At 36.6% G+C, this 24,049-nt stretch overlaps 1 protein-coding gene and 1 long non-coding RNA gene across 4 annotated transcripts in view; one reads left to right on the top strand and one right to left on the bottom strand.

Moving 5' to 3' along the window:
* gria3b (glutamate receptor, ionotropic, AMPA 3b) overlaps positions 1 to 24,049 on the top strand; it is a 438,221-nt gene that overhangs the window by 35,888 nt on the left and 378,284 nt on the right. The gene's annotated exons all lie outside the window — the stretch shown is intronic.
* LOC130240661 (uncharacterized) lies at positions 3,370 to 6,371 on the bottom strand. Its single transcript, XR_008838789.1, has 4 exons — positions 6,291 to 6,371; positions 6,156 to 6,215; positions 5,406 to 5,516; positions 3,370 to 3,440 (listed from the first exon to the last, which is right to left on the bottom strand). It is a non-coding gene; the product is annotated as an uncharacterized LOC130240661 (long non-coding RNA).

The following is a 24,049-nucleotide window of genomic DNA, read 5'->3' as shown; positions in this document are numbered from 1 at the left end:
TAAATGCTTTCATTATCCAAAATAATCTTAATCATTGTTTAAGACTTACCTACTGTGCCAGTGCGTTGCCCGTTTGTAATATATTTAATTCATAATTCCCTTATTGTTTAAAAATAAACTAAAATTTGCAGAGACTATATTCTGTTTTATTTGTAAATCTTTTGTTGTTATAAATAAAAAAAATGACGATGACGCGATGTGATCGGTCATCATGACTGCAGCAACTTTGAGCACCGAAGTGTCAGGCTGTGCGGCTTGACGGCTCCGTTTTCAACTCCGCCCCCGCCTGCGCTCGGCTAATCTCATTGATCACTGGTTGCAGCTGTGCTTCATGTCGAATGCACCTATTTTCATCATCATATGATCTTTTATAACAAAGTCACATGACTTGTTTTAATGCGCATACTGGCATTTGTTCGGTAAAAATGTTTCCATCGTAGTTTATGCGCATCTTTTCTTTTCGAATAAAAAGTTTATCCTACTCAGTTATGTGCATATGATTTTTATGCCCATTTTCTTTGTGCATCTTTGTGCATCAATTATGTTCATCTTGGTGTTTCCATCAATTGTTTTTAATGCGCATCTCCAAAATGCTCATTTATTATGTAAGAAATTATTACGTGGAAATGTAAGGCTATGGCGATACCGATTCATCTTTAAAAAAGAGGAGGAGACTGACAGAAACTCAGAGTTTAGAGAATAAAACCTGCTCCTGACCAGGTTAGGTTGACAGAGTAATTTACCACTGTAACTGAGTAAATGTTACCTCTCTTTTAAAAACCGGCTTGACTTACCCTGCTTTCTCGAGTTTGACAAACCTGCCATTTCTCTCATTTCAGGGTTAACATACTCTGAGTTTTCACTTAACCTCCTTTCTGAAACGAGGCCATTATCTTCATAGTATTTTCTTATTAGTTGTTTGTGTGTGTGATTTACAGAAAATATTCTATTGTGCTAACATCATTACTTATTGTGCGAGAGTCATTTATATTTTTCAGAGTTCTTCCTTTGCTCGTTTGGAATGGTTCATTTGAGCATTTCACCACTTTACGGATCAGCAAGCAAAGTATGTGGGTAGATTCAGTAGGAGGACTTCTCAGCTTGATGTTATGTGTCCGTGGCTATTTGTGTGACAGGCAATGAAATATTAACTCACTCTCAAGTCAGTCTGCAATTGCAAGGCCTGACACATAGCTCCTATTTATATCTCTCTCTTTCTTTGTGTGGGCTCTCGCTGCTTTCCCCCAAATGTCCACAGCTGGACTGTTTTCTTGTTAGACTTACATGTCGATCAGTAAGGCACCCCAGGCAAAGACGATCCCTAATCTCATCCTACTGCAGACTGAAAAGACAATCTGGAGCAATTGTATGAATGAACCACCCAATGATGAGCTTGGCTGAGTTCTCCTTTTTTAAACTAAAGAAAGGGGGGAGGGGGATAATCTGTCAAAACGGTTTAACTGTTTAAAAATGTTTTTAAAAAGGACAATGACTTCTAAGCCTGCCGTTGTGCTTTTATGCTGGCTTGAGTGATCTGGGAACTTGTGCAAAATAAGCAGCACAGCAGTCAGTCTTTCTCTTCTGTTCAAATCAGCAGCTCTGAAACTCTGGCTGTCTCAGCACTCAAGCAGTTGTCACTTCTATCACCTTCGATGTCCATTTTGTGGCCCTGACCTTGGTTCTATGTTAACCTGTAGGCCTCATGGGCAATAAATGAGCCTCTGCTATATTGCGTTATTCTTTCCTTATCACAAACATCTCCTGCGCTGTTCACATTTTCTGCTATCTCTATTATTGTCTTTTGCTTGCACTGTCCCTGTGCATGGAGCTGGCTGCTTTTATGGAAGACTAGTGTTAGTGATAAAAGGATTCCGAGCACACTGATTAGCGTTGAGATAAATTTGTTGGAGAGTTAAGGGAATTGTTAACGAAAATGTTTAAAAGAGGTTGTTTGATGAACATTCTATTTGTTGAAAGAACATGTTGGTTTGTTTGTAGGGTGAGGATAGCAGTCAGATTAGTGCAAAGGGGATTTTGGTTAAAGACAGGGCATATACTTTCCAAACAAAAGCAAATTACATTAGTTTGTGTACTGCACAGTGGAGCAGTGGGTAGCATGTTTGCCTCACAGCAAGAAGGTTACTGGTTCAAACCTCGGCTGGGTCAGTTGGTGTTTCTGTGTGGAGTTTGCATGTTCTCCCCGTGTTTGTGTGAGGTTCCTCCGGGGGCTCTGGTTTCCCCCACAAGTCCAAAAACATATGCTATAGGTGAATTGGGTAGCCTAAATTGTCAATATGTCAATATATTGTAAATATGTGTGTGAATGAGTGTGTATGGATGTTTCTCAGTTATGGGTTGCAGCTGGAAGCGCATCTGCTGTGTGCTGGATAAGTTGGCAGTTCACTCCGCTGTGGCGACCCCAGATTAATAACGCGACTAAGCTGAATGAATGAATGAATGTGTTAGGGCAGTGCAAACGTAGATGCAGTCTATACCCTTCTCATGGTATTTAAGCACATTGTAGCGCTGCCACATAATTGAGGTATGCTGACTGTAAAATTCATTAAATGTGTGAATAGGCCATGCAGTTAAGCATACACTGTAAAAAATAACGGGTGAAATATACGGTAAAATACCGGCAGCTGTGGTTGCCAGAAGTTCACCGTAAAATATAAGGTTGCAACGTGCAATGCTTTACAGAATACTTTTTGATGATCTGTAAATTTTACAGTTGAAAACTGCTGTATGTTTACAGTAAATTTCTGTTAAATAAAACAAATGTATTGTAAACATGTTTACAGTAAATTACTTTAAAAATAGCAGTCGTAAGTGTAAATTCCTTTACAGTAAACTACTGTGTATAATAAATATACTGTAAAACTAACTACATTCTATTTCCGTAATAAACATAAAACAACTGTATTAAATATAATAGTATTTTATTGTAAAGTTCAGTTTTACAGAAAATTACCGGCAGCTGTGGTTGCCAGAACTTTACCGTAAAAAACACGGTAAAACACAAAAGACATTACAGTTGTTTGCCACAGATTTTACAACAATCAATCAGGTTTTTGAAATTGCAAAATGAACTAGTAAATACAGTCTATAGCAACTGAAGGCACAAACTATAATTATTAGATTTTAATGAAACTACATACAGGGACTGTGTTAAAACAGTTTGAGCTGATCCAATAACTTGACCAGTGTACTCACAAAGGCGTGTTGATGTTGGAAATAAAATGTGTCCATATATAAAAGTAAGGATAATCAATGAAGACATATACTGTACATCCATCAGGGCTGCTTGCTCTGGTTGAACAATAGTATTGAGCCCACACTTGACGGAAGACACAGGACTGTGTATGTTTCAAACTTGAAATGTAGTACTGCTTGAAGTCTTGCATGTAGTCACTATTTCAATATGGACTGGCATGATCTCTCTGCAGAAAACAGACACAAAGACAAGTTAGTAAGAGAAATATGCTTGAACTGAAATAAACTCAGTCTTCTTTTCTTTAATTGATTACCAATGAACTGCACACAAGCAACACCATAGAATTTTGTAGGCCACTTTAATAATAAATACAATAATTAATAATCAATATTAGGGCAAAAGATTGAAATAGACACATCTCAGCACTGAGCTATCATAAGTATTTGCTTCACTCTGTCAGCTTGGAGCCTAAATTCAACAATTCACACAATTTGTACTAAATCATCAGATAGGAGTCATCAGATACAATCCTAGTCATTCTTACAAAAAAATACACTAAAGTTTTCTAGGTTGAGTAATTGCTATAACTATAATAAAATAATTGTTTTTAAAAATATATATTTGTAGAAAAACTAGTTTAAATATAAAGTTGATAAAATATTTACATTGTGTGCCATTTTTGCTTTAAACTGCAATTAAAGATCTGTGTTGACAGTACATTTTTCAAAAGAGTATACAAACATCATTGTCTGCTATAAAGAGTCTTTTACTTTATCTTTTATTCCAAACCATTATTTTTAGTGTGTGGTCATAATTAAAGGGACAGTTGAACAAACAATGAAAATTTTGTCATTAATTACTCACCTTCATGTTGTTCTAAAACCTTAAGACTTCTGTCCATCTTCAGAACACAAATTATTATTATTTTTATTTAATCCAAGAGCTCTTTCTGATCCTCCCACAGATAGCAATGCTCCTTGTGTGAAGCAATGATAATACTTTTGGGAAACATTTTCAACAACACTTCTGATGTATAACATGGTACACTGGGAGCATTACCCAGTGTATTTCATAACACCAGTTACATCATCATAACATTTTTATTTAACTACTGATTACATGTACTTATTAAGGGAGGATAAGAAAGTTCTTGGACTAAATATAAAATATATTTTTGTGTGTTTAAAAGATGAACAAAGGTCTTTCGTTTTTAGAACTACATGAACATAATAACAGAATTTTCTTTTTAGATGAACCATTCCTTTAATGCATTATGCTAATATATTATTATAATCACAGTGTTGCAGGTATTGTTAATGCTGTTCTGTTGTCAACTATTGTTGTTTATTGATATAAAATTTGATGGTAAACACTATAATCTAAAGTTGTAAAATGATGTTAATAGACAAAAAAATCTATTAACTCGAGGAAATCATGTGGCAAAGTAAAAGTATTTATTAATATACTTTTTAGGGCGACATGGTAGCGCAGTGGGTAGCACGATCGCCTCACTGCAAGAAAGTCGCTGGTTTGAGTCCCGGCTGGGTCAGTTGGCATTTCTGTGTGGAGTTTGCATGTTCTCCCTACGTTCGCGTGGGTTTCCTCCGGGTGCTCCGGTTTCCCCCACAGTCCAAACACATGCGGTATAGGTGAATTGGGTAAGCTAAATTGTCCGTAGTGTATGAGTGTGTATGGGTGTTTCCCAGTGATGGGTTGCAGCTGGAAGGGCATCCGCTGCGTAAAACATATGCTGGATAAGTTGGCGGTTCATTCCGCTGTGGCGACCCACAATAAAGGGATTAATATAGGGACTAAGTTAAAAAGAAAATGAATGAATAAATATACTTTTTACGCTTTGATTAATTCACATTTTAAAACATGAATTAAATAAATAGTTTTACAATTGTCTATTTATTTGTCCATTTAAATGGTAATTTATATAAATTTTTATGCTTCAATTATTAAATTGATAATTTGCTTCTTCATTTTATTTCTGACCAGCACTCCTGCTCCTCTATATAAATACACCTACTGTAGCTAAAACATAAATGCACCATTTATTTAATTTGTGTATTTATACTGTGTATCTTTTTTTAATTACAAAAATGAAATGATAAAATAACAATTTTTATCACCCACGACTGCTTGAGTCTACCTAGCATTTGTTACACCATACTATAACACTGCTTACCATCAATTATCCTTAAGACTGGCGTCTGACTGGGTCCAGACTTGACTGAAGAGAGGTCTCTTACACACAGGATACAATGTTCAGAAAACCGGAACTTTTAGAAGGTCCTCTCTGTGAACAGGGGAAAAGAAACAAAAAAGGAACAATTCTAACATTAATAGTTATTAAATAAATATAACTAATTTTAGCATTTACACAATAGCTACAGTAAATATTGCTGCAGTTTCGAAATATTGAGCAGTTTGTGTTATTTCCAACTCAAAAGAATAATAATAATAATAATGTAAACAATGTACATAAATATAATACAATTTAGCTGAGATTTTCTTTACTCTTTTTTTTTTTAAACACAAACAAACTTTACTAAGATGACAATGTGATGAATGTGTGGTAATATTGTTCTGTAAATGTGCAAGACAACTTTAGCAATATAATTTTTTATTATTTTTTAAAAGCTAGCATAAAATTAAGTTAAATATAAACTAAAATAAAATTACACTTCAGTTGAGATCAAGCATAAAAATCTGTTTTGAGATTGTAAATTAGGACAATCCACTGCTATACAAGGAAAGATTGGAAACACGTTTGGTTAATAAAATACTCTTTTAATGAAAGGTAATTTTAGTTCTACAATTTTGTGATACCAACAGAGTAAGGTTAGTTGAGCAACTGACCAAACAGTAGCATGTATGATCTGACAAATTGATGCATGGCAGTTAATTTAAAAGCTTATAATTTATATGTACTCACTGAAGCTTAGAGCCTGGCCACACCCCGTTTCTGCAAAGTTGGAAGCACCGAATTGCCCATCTGTGTAAGGTAAAGCAAGAGTTAAATAGGTTATTAGTACTTTTAAATTGATGTTTAATAATCAACAAAACTTACCCAAATTTATACTTGAAAGGTCTCTCATCCAAATAGAGACTTGTCAGGAAAAGAGAGTCCTTGTGTTCAAACTCATAATTGAAATTTTTTTTTAAACACTGAGCTCTTGTGTGTGCAGTCCTCATTGGCCCTGTATGACATGCAGAAAACAGATCAGATTCCTTGACAGACTGACAAATTTTGGTGATCTCATCTTCTGTTAAGGATGTTTCATTCTTTAGCTGTGAAGCAAGTTTACTTAAAGTATATGTCTGACCCAACTCGTGTATATTTTGAATCTCCTCAACAATGTTCTGTGTGGTTGAATCAGGCACTAAGAGCTGCCCTTGCAGTTTTAAGTAAAATAAACAAATATTTTTAAGAAAAAGATCGTTGAAATCGTCGGATGTATCTACATCACATTCAAATTCATGGCCACAGTCATGTGACGTTAATTCGGTTGTTACAGATTGTGAAGATGACTGATAAGCCGACGAGTCTCTGTACAAGTCACTAATTGTGCTTTCTGTGAAATGTTTGTGTTTCCGTGACATGTGGGAGGTAAAGGAAGATTTAACTTTAAAAGCATCTGTGCATCCTCTTACTGGACAACTCACAACACGTCCTTCTACAATGTGGTCTTTCAAGTGTGCTATTAGAGATTTAGCATCTTCACACTGTCGATCACATAACGCCATTGCACATTTAATAGGCATAACATCTGTCCCGACAGCAACGTTAACAGGCGCATTTACGTTATGTTTTCTGTAAAAATGAGCCTTAAGCGATGCATATGTACAGAAAGTCTGTTTGCATTCGGCTGCAAAGCACTTAAATAAACGCGGTTCATTTCGGTGAAGTTTGCAATGTATTACATAAGCCCTCAATGATTTGACTGACTTGCCACAGAAATTGCAACTCAACATCGCTAATACTGATTCTGTAAAAATGTACTTTTAGTGTAGAACCGTGTTGTCAAACAGACTTACCTCGAAAAGAGAAGTGGAGTTAGCAGGTGCCAAAGGTTTGCACTAAGCATCACAAGTTGAAGAGCGGGCGCGCTAAATTGGCGGCTGAAATATAAAATGTCGACAGTTCACGTTAGCTCATTGGGCGGTGCTATTCCGCCATTTTAAACGGTGTGCGCGCTCATTTTTCGCCAACTGAAATATAAAATAACGTTGACAGTTCACCTTCGTTTACTGAGTGGTGCTATTACTACATTTAAATATGCACTTTGAATAGTATAAATGTTCGTAATTTATACTCAAGTTAACAAGTAATTGTTAAATAAATACACTTTGCGTCAGACAAAAAGTCTTCCCCCAACTTCACAATTTGCAAGTTACCCTATGAAAAAATTTAAAATAGGCATTGGACTCACCACTTGCATTGCATGCAGATCGTGATTTTTTTTTCTCTGCATGTGTGTTCATGTTTTTTACAGAATTTTTAAAACATGCTGTTTAATAATAAATAATCAATAATAAAACACATTTCATAATTAAAAACACTTTCATAATTGTCTTCATAATTCATCTTTTATTTTTGCTCATTCTAGCATCTTTTATTTCAACCTTTTATTTCAGCCTTTAACCTATATAGTTGTGATTAAATACAAAGTAATATGAAAAATCTAATATTTTTACAACATGATTACATAGTGGGCGACACGGTGACGCAGTGGGTAGTGCTCACAGCAAGAAGGTCACTGGTTCGAGCCCCGACTGGGCCAGTTGGCGTTTCTGTGTGTAGTTTGCATGTTCTCCCCGTGTTCACGTGGGTTTCCTCCGGGTGCTCCAGTTTCCCCCACAGTCCAAAGACAAGCAGTAGTGTATGTGTGTGAATGAGTGTGTATGGATGGACCCAGTAATGGGTTGCAGTTGGAAGGGCATCCGCTGTGTAAAACATATGTTGGATAAGTTGGCGGTTCATTCCGCTGTGGTGACCCCTGATGAATAAGGGACTAAGCCGAAAAGAAAATGAACGAATGAATGATTACATAAAGGTCGATATATTTGTATTTTTACAATTATATCTTGAATTTGTTTTTCATTGCCTTTAGCAATTAAACCTCAGATTTGATCCATAGGGCCTATTTAATAAACAATACACAAAAGTACAGTAAATTACAGAATATTATAACATTTTACATTAAAGACCTAAATAAAACAGCATATGCTGGTGCTGTAGCCTATGTTTTGATGCCCGTATTCTGGTTTCAATGTAATATCTTGGCCCTGACCACCATTGAGACCAGCAAGACCAGCATTGAAACCAGCATACCTTACCAGCATATGCTGTTTTTTGTTTTTGTTTTTCAACAAAGTGGATGGTTTGACCAAAAAAAAAAATATGTCATTAATCATTTTCGGAACAGAAATTAAAATACTTTGGATTTTAACATTGTAATTTGTGGCGTAAGAACCCTTGCTGTCTATGGGAGGAACTACGATTAAATCCAAAATATATTAATTTGTGTTCTGAAAATGAACAAAGGTCTTACGGGTTTGGATTTTTTTCTTTTTGAGTGAACTATCCCTTTTATTTGACTAACATATACCATTCTTTTAACCTCTTGTTACTGTAGAATTTAAAGTAAGTTTCTGTTGAATTTTTGAAGGTTTTATGTTGTAAATTTCATAGTGCACATCAACAAAATGTGTTTTTACACAGAATTATACTGTTGATTTTAGGGTAATTACTTGCTTGAGAAGTTACGGTATTTTTTTATTTATTTCACCAAAAAAATATATTTTTACTGTAAAAAGTTGTATTTATTACATATTAAAAGAGTAAAAATTAAAGTTATGTACTCTTTCTTAAATTACGGTGATTTAATGTATGTAATACAGTCATATACTATTTTGGTTTAAATAGTCTTTTACTGTTGCTGCTTTACAGTTTTTTACTGTAGTTTTCACTGACATTTTTTACAGTGTACTCGCACTTAGTTTTTTTGTAGCCTAACAATATAATTGAGTAATGGTCTTATTTTACCGTCTTTATTTTGAAGTGATGAGGGGAAGTGAATGTGTCTAATCTATTTCCTGTTCCAACTGTTGCTGTTTTTTTTCATAAATACGAATTTACATAACATACACACCACAAGGGGGAGATAGTGGGCACATGGACACTGCTCAAGGTGACATCTGAAGAAGCCAGAGGAGCACATGGAGTGAGGTGTTTGCCAAATCTACCTTGTATTTTTCTTCTTGATTCGTGGGCAAAGGACAATTGTTTTGCGTGGATTTTTTGCTCTTTTAGGACTCATTAGTCTTGCAGACCCACAGTCAAGACTATCCTAGGAGGACCTTTAACGTACAGCAACAAGGCATGGTTCCAATTATCTGGACTCAAACTTTGGGGTGAGCGCGAACCATTTTGCACGTACACATCCGCGGACTTTTGGACTTTACACTCACACACACACACACACACACACACACACACACACACACACACACACACACACACACGGGGATTTACCATTTTTTTTTTATTGTGTTATTGTACGAATGTTGTTTGTTTTTTTTTGTTTGAATGTAAGGACATTTTCAGAGATCTGTGTAGTTATAATCCTTAAAGTATTCTTTATCAATCCATGATAAAATTTGAAAACAGGAACTAGAGAATTGAACCATTTTTTTATTTTTATTCTTGTGTATCCCGTTGATTTAAAGACGAGCGTTACATAGTGGTGGCCAGTACGGGTAAATTCTATATTTAGCACTAGTTCTAGTTTCATATATTATCATGGATGATGCATATACAACTGTGGATGTGGTTGAAAGTACAGAAACACAAATTAACCCTGTAATACACATTGTTGATTCATGTGAAGGAAATGAAACTGATTATACAGGTGAACAATTTACAACTAGACGTAATCCAACTGAGCAATTAACATCACTGCTTAGTTCATTTTATATATCAGATACTGATCAAACTGCTGGTGTTTCTGATGAAGTGGGTAATCATTTCAAATTTAGCTAAAGCAACTGAGCAGCATCTAAAAGACATACAGTAAATGTGGGTTAGCTGTAGGTGAGACATAAGAAATGGCAAGATATAGTTATATTTCTAAGCTCTCATATAAGGAATTCTGAGGCTTAGCCTTTAATGGAGTTGACTAGGAGACCTTCTTTGCTCTAGCATTACAACATCACCAAGGACTCCTGAAAGCTGGGATAGGAAAGTGCGCTCTTTACCCTTAAAGACTTAAGTAGACTTGAGAGTGTGGCAGAGAGAAACAGAGAGCATTCTGTTCATGAATGCTTCAAGGTTAAAGAGTCCTCTCCCCTCCCACCCATGGCCTGTTTAGTTATTCTGGACAATAACTCTAGAGAGCTGAAAGAGAGTGCCTTGCTTTAAATAAATGCCTGTAATCAAACAAACAATGCAAATCCCTTTCTTGCCTAGATTGGGATCAGGCACTGCTTTGTCATTAATTCTTATAAATAATTTAAACACATTTAGAACATTTAAATGTTGGTAATGTGAAAGAGGCTGTGATGAAAGATAACTGGTTGACACGAGTGAGTTAGCTGAATAGTGCATATGAACCGCCATTTTTTTCAGCCTGCTGAAACCCAGTTGAAACACATAACACCCACAGATCTTGTCTCTTCCTTTTGAAAATGGCCTCTCTTGAAAACTGCAGCGAAGTTACCTAGAAAAAGAGGCGATTTGCAAATGGCCTCATTGACTATGTCCCCTGAGCACTTTCCTCAGCAAGACTTGCTGCCCACTCCAGTTCCTGCAGCGGGGGCGACTAGGATGAAATGCTGAAGTTAGCTGCAAGAAATATGTCCAAAGTATCTGATTTACATATATGTGACAGAAATTGCAATAAAGTTGTACATTTAAACAAACACTGTTAATAATGTGAGCATGAGCTATTTCAGTAATTTCTGATCAGTAAAGACGCACTTGCTTATTTAAACCTGTTTTTTACATTGTGGAAATGTTTTATTTTATCTTTTTAAGTTGATTAGAACTGTTTATAATTCTGTTTAGATTGTTTAGTGTATATAGTCATGTAGAAAGTATCGCAAACAATTTATAGCAAAACAAACTGTGACAAAAATTGCTAATGTTTTTGAAACTATACAATGATAATAACATTCTGTGAAAGTAACATACTTTTTCTTTAACTTAAAATAGCTTGAATGAATATAGTCATATCATTATGATTATGCTCAATTTCTAACATGATACTACAAACAGTTTTGTAAGTTTTACAGTATTGTAGCTTCACTTACTGATAACTACAATCAGCCTTTGGGAAAGAATAGTTAGTTCTCAGTAACAGTGCCACATGGTTCATACCTGATACACTATCTAGTGCATTCTAGAGTAGACTTTTATTATTATTGTTATTTTTATTGTTATTACTATTATTTATTTTTTATTATTATTGAACACCATGTAAAATGTGCTGTTTTTGGTTAAATGCCCCTATAGAATTTGGTTTTACAGTCGCATCTCGGCTGGATGGTTCCTTTGCTTTTTACCCAGCAGTAGGAACATGCTCGGTGCTGTATTGCTGATTGGGGATTAGGCAGTTGTGGGAGACTTTGTCAACAGCTTTCTAAAATCCAATTACAGAATATCATAAGCTGTACATGCATCAACCCCGGTCATAAACCCCCACGAGGGAAAATAAGTAAAAGGAGATTGTTGCAGCCATTGCCCTTGTAATACATTTTCTTTGCAGAGAATGCTTGACGTGTTGGATATTCAAGCATGAATAGAAAAATACTGCAACAAATGTTCAATTGCAGCAAAGCTAAATTAAATTAAAAGCATATATACAATCATTACTTTTTGTTAGGAAGAGACAACTGTCTCTGGATGAACCAGTTTTATCAGTTAACATCCTACACCTTTCATGTTACCATCAAGATGTGTTTGCTGCACTGATCTTTACAATGGTCAGATTGCTCATTTGTTATAAACCATTAGGTGACAGAAGTATTTAAGCAGCCACATTGGTATTCCCTTTCAACAGAGGCTTCAATGCTTGTATTCAAATGTTCATAGATTTAGTTAAAGCTAATTTGGTCATTTATGGGCAGATTGTAAGATGTTTTGTCTATGAAGCAAGAGTAGTGCCTAATTAAAATAAGGGGTTATAAAATAGTCAACAATATAAATGTGTGACACAGTTTGTTTACTAAGTATCCTTTAATTAATCATATACATGTACAGTTTAAGTGAGAATTATTAGCCCCCCTTTGAATTCCCAAATGATGTTTAAAAGAGAAACTTTTAACAGTATGTCTGATAATATTTTCTCTTCTCTTTCTGTTTATTTTCCGCTAGAATGAAAGCAGTTGTTATTTTTTTTTAAAACCATTTTAAGGTCAAAATGATTAGCCCCTTTAGGCTATATTATTTTTGATAGTCTTCAGAACAAACCATCATTATACAATAACTTGCCTAATTACCCTAACTTGCCTAGTTAACCTTATTAACCTAGTCAAGCCTTTAAATGTAACTTTAAGCTGTATAGAAAACATTATTCTCTGTCATCATGGCAAAGATAAAAGAAATCCGTTATTAGAAATGAGTTATTAAAACTATTATACTTTGAAATGTATTGAAAAAAAAAACTTCTCTCCGTTAAACAGAATTTGGGGAAAAAAATAAACAGGGGGGCTAATAATTCTGACTTCAACTGTACATTTAAGGTAGTGTGCATGGCGGCTCAGTGGTTAGCACTGTCACCTCACAGCAAGAAGGTTGTTGGTTCGAGTCCCGGCAGGGCCAATTGGCATTTCTGTGTGGAGTTTGCATGTTCTCCCCGTGTTTGTGTGAGTTTCCTCCAGGTACTCCTGTTTCCTTTACAATCCAAAGACATGCCATATGGACGAGTATGTGTGTGAATGAGAGAGTTTTTGGGTATTTCCCAGTACTGGGTTGTGTGACTGGAAGGGCATTTGCTGAATGAAACATATGTCAGAATAGTTGGCGGTTTATTCTGCTGTGGTGACCTCAGGGACTAAGCTAAAGGATAATGAATGAATGACATGTACATTTATCTGTATACTTTAAAGTCTGTATATATATATATATATATATATATAAATATATAAATTCATTCATTCATTTTCTTTTCAGCTTAGTCCCTCCATTGATCTGGGGTCGCCACAGCGACATAAACCGCCAACTTATCCAGCATGTGTTTTACGCAGTGAATGACCTTCCAGCTGCAACCCATCACTGGGAAACATCCATACACACTCATTCACACACATACACTATGGACAGTTTAGCCTACCCAATTCACCTATACAACATGTCTTTGGACTTGTGGGGGAAACCGGAGCACCCGGAGGAAACCCACGCGAACACGGGGAGAACATGCAAACTCTACATCAAAATGCCAACTGACCCAGCCGAGGCAGTGACCTTCTTGCTGTAAGGCGAACATGCTACCCACTGTGCCCCCGTGCAGCCCCCCCTTTGATTTTTTTTTTTGCCTAGTTAACCTAGTTAAACTAGTTATATGTATAGCTTGTTATCGTAATACTGTTTGCGTTTTTATTTTTATTTTTATTTTTTGTTTCATTCTGAAATTAAAATTGAAATAGCAAAATCATACAGAATTGTGTGTCTGTATAGCATATTTGAATTTATGCAGATGGTTATTAGTTTTTGAATAGGAAATAAGACATCATTAATAAACTTTAAACCAGAGTTGCACACTTAGACACTATTGTTAAGGAACTACCGTAGCTTAACCCCTGACACAGTAACGGTATAAATTATTCAGTAGCAATCAGAATCCATCCTGTAACTTGAGCAATTAAAGTGGCAAACCATATAAGTGCTGCATGTGCTTATTTTAAACAGAACACTATTGTTAGTGTGTAAATTAATGTAGATGTTGTTATGCTGTGGCTATAGTTAGGTAACATTTCTAGTAAAACACTCTTTGCTCAAATAGTCATTCTAAAACAGTCAATTACCGTATAGGTCTTCATAATGGCTAGAATGCTGTAAAGAAAGAATGCATTATAAAATGTGTTTATTAATGTTGTGGTCAGTGGATTATATGCAGTCCGATTTCATACAAATGTGCAAGTAAGAGAAGGCACATTCTAAATACATTTGTCTTTATAATACACATTGTTTTCAGCTAACATTTATACAAACCGTTTGAATGACTTCACATGTCTTCTTACAAGAGCAGATACAATTGCTTGCTGAAACCCCCAGAGGACTATCATGCTTGTGTTGTGTTTGGGGGAGGTGCGTGTGGGGGTAGGTTAAATAAGAGAAGTGAAAAAATGAGAAGAGAAGAGGAGAGATGAGGCAAGGAGAGAGAAGAGAAGAGAAGAGAAGAGAAGAGAAGAGAGAAGCGAGAAAAAGAGAAGAGGACACAAGAGGACAGTGAATATCAAATGCTCAATGATTGACTCTGACATTTGCAGCAATGTGCTCTAGGTCTCTGGGCTATGTACAATCATAGTGGTGAAAAATGGCTTAAAGTGCATGACACTGCGGTTACATTATTTCAGTTTGAAAAGCAGCCGTTGGGATGAAGCCTTTTCTAATGGTCCTTATCATTTCAACACCAGTGACATCCTGGTCATTTGTAGCAGTCAGGCATGTTGAAATGCATTGTTCCTGCAGGAAGCATTTTGATTAGCAAAATAAGGGTATGGCATGTGTTGTTGAGTACCTAGTAATCCAGCTGCTAAATTCTTGGGGATAAGGAGATACAAATCAAAGAGCCTTTAAAAGTCTTTAAAGCAACTTAGCACCACCCCCTGAGCTGCGATGAGCTTAGCTACGTGCCCCATGCACACCAGAGTTAACATGACATTATAATGTGAAATGACATTCCAGGCCTTCATGCATAATGAAAAACAATGAGGCACACTTCAGAAAGACACTCATGATGACTCCAAGCACCAAGATGTGTCTGAATTTCATGGAATTACTTTAAGGAATGAATTAACACCAGTAGTTAAAAAAAACATTGTATACCACATAGATAGCATTAACTTTAAACTGTCTTAAAATGCTCATGTTGAACTTTTGGTTATTCTAGCATGGAACAGTGAAGTGAACAGTACAATTCTGTCAAAGTGATTACTGATTAGAAGCCAGTTTCAAAAGAAGTGTGATGTGTTATTTAAAGATCAGTCTTTCTGCCGCATTCTGGATCCATTGCAGAGTTTTGATAGCACTGGCTGGAAGGACTGCCAAGACAGCATTGCAGTAGTCCAGCCTGGACAAAGCAAGAGAATTAATAAAGAGTTACAAAGCATACTAGGATCTAATCCTCCTTATGTTGTGAACAGGACGTCTTTTGGATCATGTGTTTTAACAATGTGGTCTTTGATGATTATCAATCAAGTTTTTGAGCTTCCTGGCTGTCTTGAAAGGAGCTGAAATAAATTCATCAAAATGAATGAAGTTGTGATGGAGCATTGAGCATTGGCTAAAAATACAGAGTTCTGTCTTGGCAAGGTTGAATTGAAGGGAATGGTTATTCATTGAGTTATTCAGCAATCAGCTAATTTAGGGTCATCAGTCTAGAATGAGAGATAAAGATGGGTGACATAAGCAAAGTAGTCATATGAAATATAGCAGAATGACAGAACCTAGTGAGACCGTGCAAAAGTGGTCCAATAACTGAGCCTTGAGGCAAGTTTAGTGCAGGAACATCTAAAGAAGAAATAGCTTAAAGACAGATAGAACAGGATTGAGCAGACAACTAGTAGGATGAGTGGGTCTTGGTTGACTCCTTCTATACTTTAGAGTCCATGGCTCAAACCAGTCTGACATAATTTTTTATTGCCCTGCTATATTATATATATATTACATCTGTAAATGTTATTGATATGTTTTGTGAAAAATATCAGTACCTCTTGTCCAGAAATATTCTTAATTTCTTAATGTTTTTATTGTCTCAAAACAAATTTCAACAACTGACACTCAGAAAACATTCTTTGTTAAACTGTGGAATTTGTAATAAATAATCTTCATTAGAAGATTTAAAAACATTTTGCAAAACAACAAATAATCTAAAACATCCAGAGATGTATAAGTACTAGAGACCCAGATTAAGTAAAAGTACAAGTGCTCTATCAAAAAGTGACTTGAGTAGAAGTTGAAGTGCTCATTAAGCACCATACTTAAGTGGAAGTACTAAAGTATTCAACATTTTTTGTACGTAAGTATTGCAAGTAGTTTATTTCAAAATTTACTACTCAAGTACTGAAAGTAAAAGTACAAGTATTGTGTAATGTAGTTATTAAAGAAAGCAGTCAAAAGACCATATTGTTTTGTTTAATTTAAATATCCTTTTTTGGGGCACATGGTTAAGCAGAGTGAAAAGAAACATGGCTTACGATACTGTTTTTCTCTCATGCTTGAACCACAGATCTGACAGATTATAACAGCTTTAACACACACCTTTTAAAGTTGTGTGTCACTGTACCCTTAATTTGACCTGCTCAAAGAAAGCACTCTTTCTGAATGTATCAAACAAACTCCAGTACATGCACAGAAGACAACATGAGCATTTATAGCAAATAATCTAATGTAATATTTTCCCGCTTGCTTTTTGAGCGCTGACAGGTGAAGTCTTACACCCCAATGATTGGTTATTGTCTTCACCTGCTCAACAGAAAGTGCTGAGATTTAGAAATGAAAGCACTGTTCACCGATGGCAGGAAGAACAGCCGCGGTTACAGTCTGTATGCACATAATACACGGTTATCACAGGTAATCCAAAATAGACACAGTGGAGAAAACTCGCACCTCAGGCACGCTTGTGTCAGGATCCACAAGTATCGCTTTAACAGCCAAGGGGAGAGAAAAAGTTACCCCACAAACACGCCAGCGGGTCAAATGTCCAAAGTGAGAGAGAAAGAGGCAGAGATGGAGTTTTACAGCATTTCTCCGTAGTAGAGAAATTGCGGCTCATGTGCTGTGCCGCCGTCATTGTAGTAAGAGCGTTATTTACTCGCCCTCGCCTCCTTCGCCATAGTTTTCTACTGCAACATTGCACATAGGAGATAAATTAAATCAGTACGCAATAACCGGTTATGATCTATTACTGAACCGATATCAATAATTTTGACACCCCTAGTAACGAGTAACGATGCAGCCCATAAAAAATCTATCAGAGTAAAAGTATTAAACTAATCAAAAATATATACTGAAGTAGAAGTAGGTGAAAAAAACAATACTCCAGTAGAGTACAGATACAGCCTTTTAGTACTTAAGTACAGTAGTGAAGTAGTTCTACTTCATTACTATACATCTCTAAAAACATTACATAAAAGCATGAAAGGACAATTATGGCTAGATTCTGGGTTTAACACACACACACATACGCACACACACGCACGCACGCACACACACACACACACACGCTGTGTATATAATCCACGATGTTATGATTTGTTTGGTTAATTAATGTGCTCCACAGTGGTATAACATTTACAGAAAACCCAAGAACATTATACCATATTATATACAGTGGGACAGAAAGTATTCAGACCCTCTTAAATTGTCCACTCTTTGTTGTATTGCAGCCACTTGCTGAAATCATTTAAGTTATTTTTTTCTTATTAATGTACACACAGCACCCCATATTGACAAAAAAACTAAGAAAAAACACAGAATATGAATACAGCCACGAGTCTTTTTTGTAAAAGATGCAACAAGTTTTTCACACCTAGATTTGGGGATCCTATGCCATTCCTCCTTGCAGATCCTCTCCAGTTCGTTGGTGGACAGCCATTTTAGGTCTCTCCAGAGATGCTCAATTGAGTTTAAATCAGGGCTCTGGCTGGGCCATTCAGGAACAGTCACAGAGTCCAATTCAATTAATTTGTATAACGCTTTTTACAATATTTTGTTTCAAAGGAGCTTTACAGAAGGCACACATTATTGCATTACAATCAGATTAAGTTATTATATACATAGTTAATCTGCACTTGTATTACATTCAATTAAATTCAATTCATGTTTATTTAAATAGCGCTTTTCACAATGTAGATTGTGTCAAAACAGCTTGACATAGTTCTAGTAAAGTCCAGATTTCAGAGTTAAAGTTCAGTTAAGTTTAGTTCAGTGTGGTTTAAGTTTCACTGCTGAAAGTTCGAACACTGAAGAGCAAGTCCACCGAAGCGCAGCTCCACAAGTCCTGATCCAAGCAAGCCGGTGGTGACAGTGGAGAGACAAAAAAACTTCACCAATTGATAAAGTGAAGGGAAAAAAACCTCGAGAGGAACTAGGCTCTGTTGGGCACGTCCATTATTCTTCTGGCCAAACTTCCGGTTTTGAGCTGCAGCCTAGGTACCGGAGGCTGGAGAAGCTGGACATCAAACGGTCAGTGCGGGGACTCGTCTGTCACTGTGGACTTTCAGGAATCAGTCTCTTGCACTCCATGACAACCACAGCATCAGCTCGGCATAAAGCATACTGCCTGGTCCAGGATTATGGATATCTTGGGATCATCTCTTCACAGGTCTTGGATCATATCAATGGCACTGCATAGTTTCTAGGGACCTCGGAATGAGTAGCGTAGCTGCTGTTCATATTGTATTTAAACGAGATGCAAAAATGAAGAGTTATAAATGAAAATAGCAGTTATATAAACAAACATAGATACAAATATGTAAAGCATATGAGAGTTTCTAACACAATGTCTGGTGTAATAAGGAGGAGTGTGTCCTGCAGGTGGTTGTCAAGCCAGCTCACCTGCGTAGAGCACATTCATGCATCATTCCATTATGTGATGCATTGTGTGTATGCTTTACTAAAAAGATAGGTCTTTAATCTAGTTTTGAACTGAGAGAGTGTGTCTGAGCCTTGGGCATTGTCAGGAAGGCTATTCCAGAGTTTAGGAGCCTTAAATGAGAAGGCTCGACCTCCTTTACTCGACTTTGCCATTCTAGGTACTACCAAAAGCCCTGAGCTTTGAGAACTTAAAGAGCAGGTTAGATTGCAGCGAGACAGAGTCTTGGCCATATAAACAGCAGCTAGATTATTTAAAGCTTCATAGGGAAGAAGCAATATTTTATAATCGATATCGAACTTAACAGGCAGCCAATGTAAGGAGGATAAAATTGGGGTGAAATGATCATATTTTCTAGACCTGGTAAGAATTCTGGCATTTGTACTAGCTGAAGTTTATTAATAGAGGATGCCTGAGCAACCAGCGAACAAAGCATTACAGTAATGCAGCCTAGAAGTCATAAAAGCATGACCTAGCTTTTCTGCATCTGAGATGGATAGCATACTTCATAACTTCTCAGATGAAAGAAGGTGGTTTTTGTGACATGGGAGATATGATTTTCAAAGTTAGGTTGCTGTCTAATATAACACCCAGATCTTTTACACTACAGCAAATGTTAATTTTGTATCCCTCTAATTGCAGGTAGAGTTGTGAGATCTGCTGTGTGCAGGATTTAGGCCCAATAAATAATAATTTTGTTTTGTCTGAATTTAAGAGAATAAAATTGTTGGTCATCCAGCCTTTAACATCTTTAATACACTCAGTTAGCTTAGACAATTGAGACGTATCACTAGGTTTTGTTGAAATATATAATTGAGTATCATCTGCATAGCAGTGAAAGCTGATCCTGTGTCCTCTTATAAGGTCTCCCAGGGGTAGTATGTATATTGTGAACACCAAAGGGCCTAAACTGATCCTCAAGGCACCCCATACTTACTGGCCTGACTTGTGAAGGCTGTCCATTTATATTTACAAACTGGTAATGGTCAGTTAAGTATGACCATTGTAAGCTTGTTCCTGGACACCTGTACAATTTAAGCGATCTATGAGGATATTTTGGTTGATGATGTCAAATGCAGCACTGAGAATTGTTGGTTATTTTCACTAATGCAGTTTCTGTACTGTGATGAAGGCCTGAAACCTGACTGAAAACACTTCAACAACATGTTCATCTGCAAAAAGGAGCTAATTTAGCAGAAACCACTTTTTCTAGTATTTTAGACATAAATGGAAGATTTGAAATAAGCCTATAATTAGCCAAGTTGCTGGGGTCCAGTTGTGGTTTCTTAATAATAGGCTTAATAACAGCTAGCTTGAAAGGATGTTGGAACATGGCCTAAAGACAAAGAAGAGTTGATAGGCTTAAGAGGTTCTCCTACTACAGGTAGCAATTCTTTCAGTAGTTTTGTTGGAATTGGTTCGAACATACATGTTCTGGTTTAGACATAATTATAAGTGTTATCTAGCTCTTCCTGTCCTATGATTATGAAGTACTGTAGATTATTTTGATTAAGTGAAATGTTTAATAAATCTGAACTATAAGATGGTGTCACACCCTCGGCTCGTTCCTGCTTACCCAATCACCGCTCACCCTCACAAACCACCTCTCTCCAATCCCGTGAACCATCACTGGCCTTCTAATCACCTGCCACCTGTTCCACATCATCAAGGACACTATAACAACCCACCTCATTCGTCACTCATTGGCTGGCATTCGGATGGTTGTCCTCACCTTTGCTCCTTCGGCTTCTCCTCTTCTTCCATGGATGTTTCTTATGTGCCTTCGGATCCTTCACACTAATCAAGGGAAGTGATTACTCTCATATGGTGTTAATAGAAGATCAGCCATTTACCTGTTGAACTGGTCTCTGTATACTCACCTGCTGATGTTCTCAAGAACGAACTTTTTGTGAGATTGCTAACATCAGATGGTTTACATTACAACCAACCATATTGTTATGCCATGGTGTAGTTTATTCTCTCTCTAGCCTTTTTTTAATTTGATGGGTGGCACAGTATTTAGGTGTTACAGACAACAGCATCCATGATACTAGTTACATCAGGTCATTTTCGTTTGCGGGTGCACTTAGAAATAGGAAAAAGATCAAAGAAGTTATTAAGGATAGTTCTACCAGAGCAATATATCTGTGCAGATCTGCCAATTGCAGGTATACACAGCTTATATAATTAGAGGTAGTGGACCATGTTCATCACTTTGTGTTCTAATGTCTACATCAATCATCGCAATTCTATGAGACAGAATTAAATCTACTGTATGCTTTAAGCGATTAGGTTAGACCAACAATGTTTTGCTTTTATCCCAATTGTAATACATCTGTAAAAGTCCTAATCTATAACTAGTGTCATCTTATGTGGATTTAATCTCCTACAAACCTTCCAGTCTACCAGCTCACAAAATGGCCACCGGTAGTTCACAAGATTGTCACTGTCACTCTGCCACCAGCTCAGTTCCAAAGTCTCTTTCTGCCATGGTCCCTGTCAAGGTTCTGTTCCCTAAATTGCCATCGTCTGTGCTACAAGAATGGCCACCACCACCATGAGTTGTCCAAGCTGCTGCCACCACCAGAGCTATTACTGCCAGACCTGCACCGCCACCTCCTTTTGCCACCTAAACTCCAAGAGTGGCCACCACTAGAGGTACAGCTGCAAGAGCCATCAATCCCCTAAGCTCCAAGAGTGCCCACCACCGACGCCAGATCTACAGATGCAAGAGCAGTCGATGCTACCTCCTTAGCTCCAAGAGTGGTCGCCGACACCACCAGAGCTACAGCTGCAGGAGGCGTCAATGCAGCTGCCTTATCTGCCATTTGACTACATGAACTATTTACACACCACACTCATACTGGGCAATTTTTAATTGTAGTGTGTATCATGTAAGCGGTTTCCTTGCCATGTTTGAACCTTTATTTGTTTTGTTACCTGCCTCGACCTTTCACCTGTGACACCAACTACTCTTAGATTATCTGCATGCTACCGTCTGTCCCTGTATTGTCCCTTGCCTGTTTGACAACTTCAATAAAAGGTGCATTTGGATCTGACACTTGATGTCATCCATATCATTAAACAAGGGAATATGTCAAATACATATACAGACTTCTCATTACTATGTACTATAGCCTGTTCGTAATCTGAACTGTGTTTCATAGTTAATATTCTCTGCCTCTCTGACCGCATCTCTAGTTAGCTGTTTGAAAATTATATCTTTGAGCGTGGATAATTGATTATTTTATTGTCATTATTTTTATTTTTTTTTTAACAATTGCAGTCATTTTTAAAATTTAACAAAAGTTTAAAAATGTACCGGATGAAGTGGTGGCAATTCAGACATGCAATTTAACAAGGGCATGGCTTTGGCAGACAAGAGTATAAAGTGTTAATTAGAGTTGAACAACACTGCTGATAACTTCAACAATTTAATTCTATGTACACCAGCACTGTTAGACCAAACTTGTTATTCCTACTCTGAATTTTAACACACATTTTTTAATAAACCTGTAACACCAATATTTATAGTCTATTGTAAAGCTAATAATAACAAAAGTTACGAACTGATAACAAGTACTGTAAGTACAGTGCGCACACACACTCATCAGTGCTGAGACTTGTAAACAGTTTCGTGAACATTGAGACGCGTTTTCCTTGCCCTGCTTTGCAGTGTTTTTGATAATTGCCTTGGTTTTTTTTTTTTTTTATGTTGTCTGCTGCCTGCCTGTACTGACCAATCACCTGTGTATTTGACTACGACTCTGGATTTAGTACTATGTACTTATTATGCCCAATACATGTTTTTTTATACATAATAAAAACAATCATAATATATATCTGTGTTTATTTATCTGTAATTAAATTCTGTAATTACATTTAGAATTACGCATACGTATTTTATCATGAAAGTACATAGTAATTAAGCCACATAATAAAATGGGGCCAAAATAATATTTTTAAAAGAGAAAAGAGTTTGGAGGTTTCATAAATGCGTAGCTCAGTTGATTAGGTCATGCAATATACAAAATAGATTTTTTATTTGTCTTTTTTATTAATTTTTTTGTTATTTATTTATTTGTCATTTTTGCACATTGATTTGTCCCTCTTCTCAAGAATCATTGAAAGACAGACAGACATATAGATAGATGTTTCATTTCACTAAGATGGGACGTTAAAGGCAGAGGTCCTTTAAGTTGATTTTGTGCCCCTATTAGACGAAACCACAAAGTTACATACTGGGCACATATGCCTGAACTAGAGGGTTCAGGTAAAGGGGTGCAGAGTCATTGGTTGTTTTGAGGGCAAATGACAGCACCTAAATTATGTGTGAGTGGCCATTGGCAACCAATGTACAATGATAAATAAAGGTGTGGCATGCAGCAATGTGGTCAGAAAAAATGTATCTGTCCATCAAGAACCACCTTGGGTGAGGCATGGATTACCTGCAGCTCAGTTTTAGAAAGGTTGAGTTTATGGTGCTTAATCCAGCCAGCGTTATCCGTCAGACATGCTGATATTTGTGCAGCAATCATTGGGTCATTCATTTGTATCCCATAGTAACGATAGGAAAAGCCATGTTTCTGAAGGACAGATCCAAGTGATGTCATGTAGATGGTGAAGAGAAGTGGCCCTAGAACAGAGCCATGAGGCACCATAATAGCATGCAGTTCTGATATTTTACTGCTCCAAAACACCCGAATGACCTACTTGACAGTTAAGAGCTGAACCACTGGAGTGCCGTTCCTGAGACTTCATTTGTGCTGACGGTTTCTGTTTTAGTATGCCCCAAATTTTAGTATGTAAAATGTTTCAGCATGCCAAAAAGGTTTTAGTATGGTTTGTTTACGTAAGTGAGACAAGTGTGGTGCTAATCAACAAGAGAAGGCACCAATAATGGTCCATACACCATACTAATCAAGCAATACAACTGTTTATTGTTGGTTCACACAGCTGATATCAATTATCATAATAATAGTCAATATTCATGTATCATACTTATGAACAT

This window comes from Danio aesculapii, chromosome 14 (genome assembly GCF_903798145.1).
Source record: "Danio aesculapii chromosome 14, fDanAes4.1, whole genome shotgun sequence".
Classification (NCBI taxonomy): domain Eukaryota; kingdom Metazoa; phylum Chordata; class Actinopteri; order Cypriniformes; family Danionidae; genus Danio; species Danio aesculapii.
Note: the sequence above shows the minus strand (reverse complement) of the source record. Positions and strands in the feature narration are given on the sequence as shown.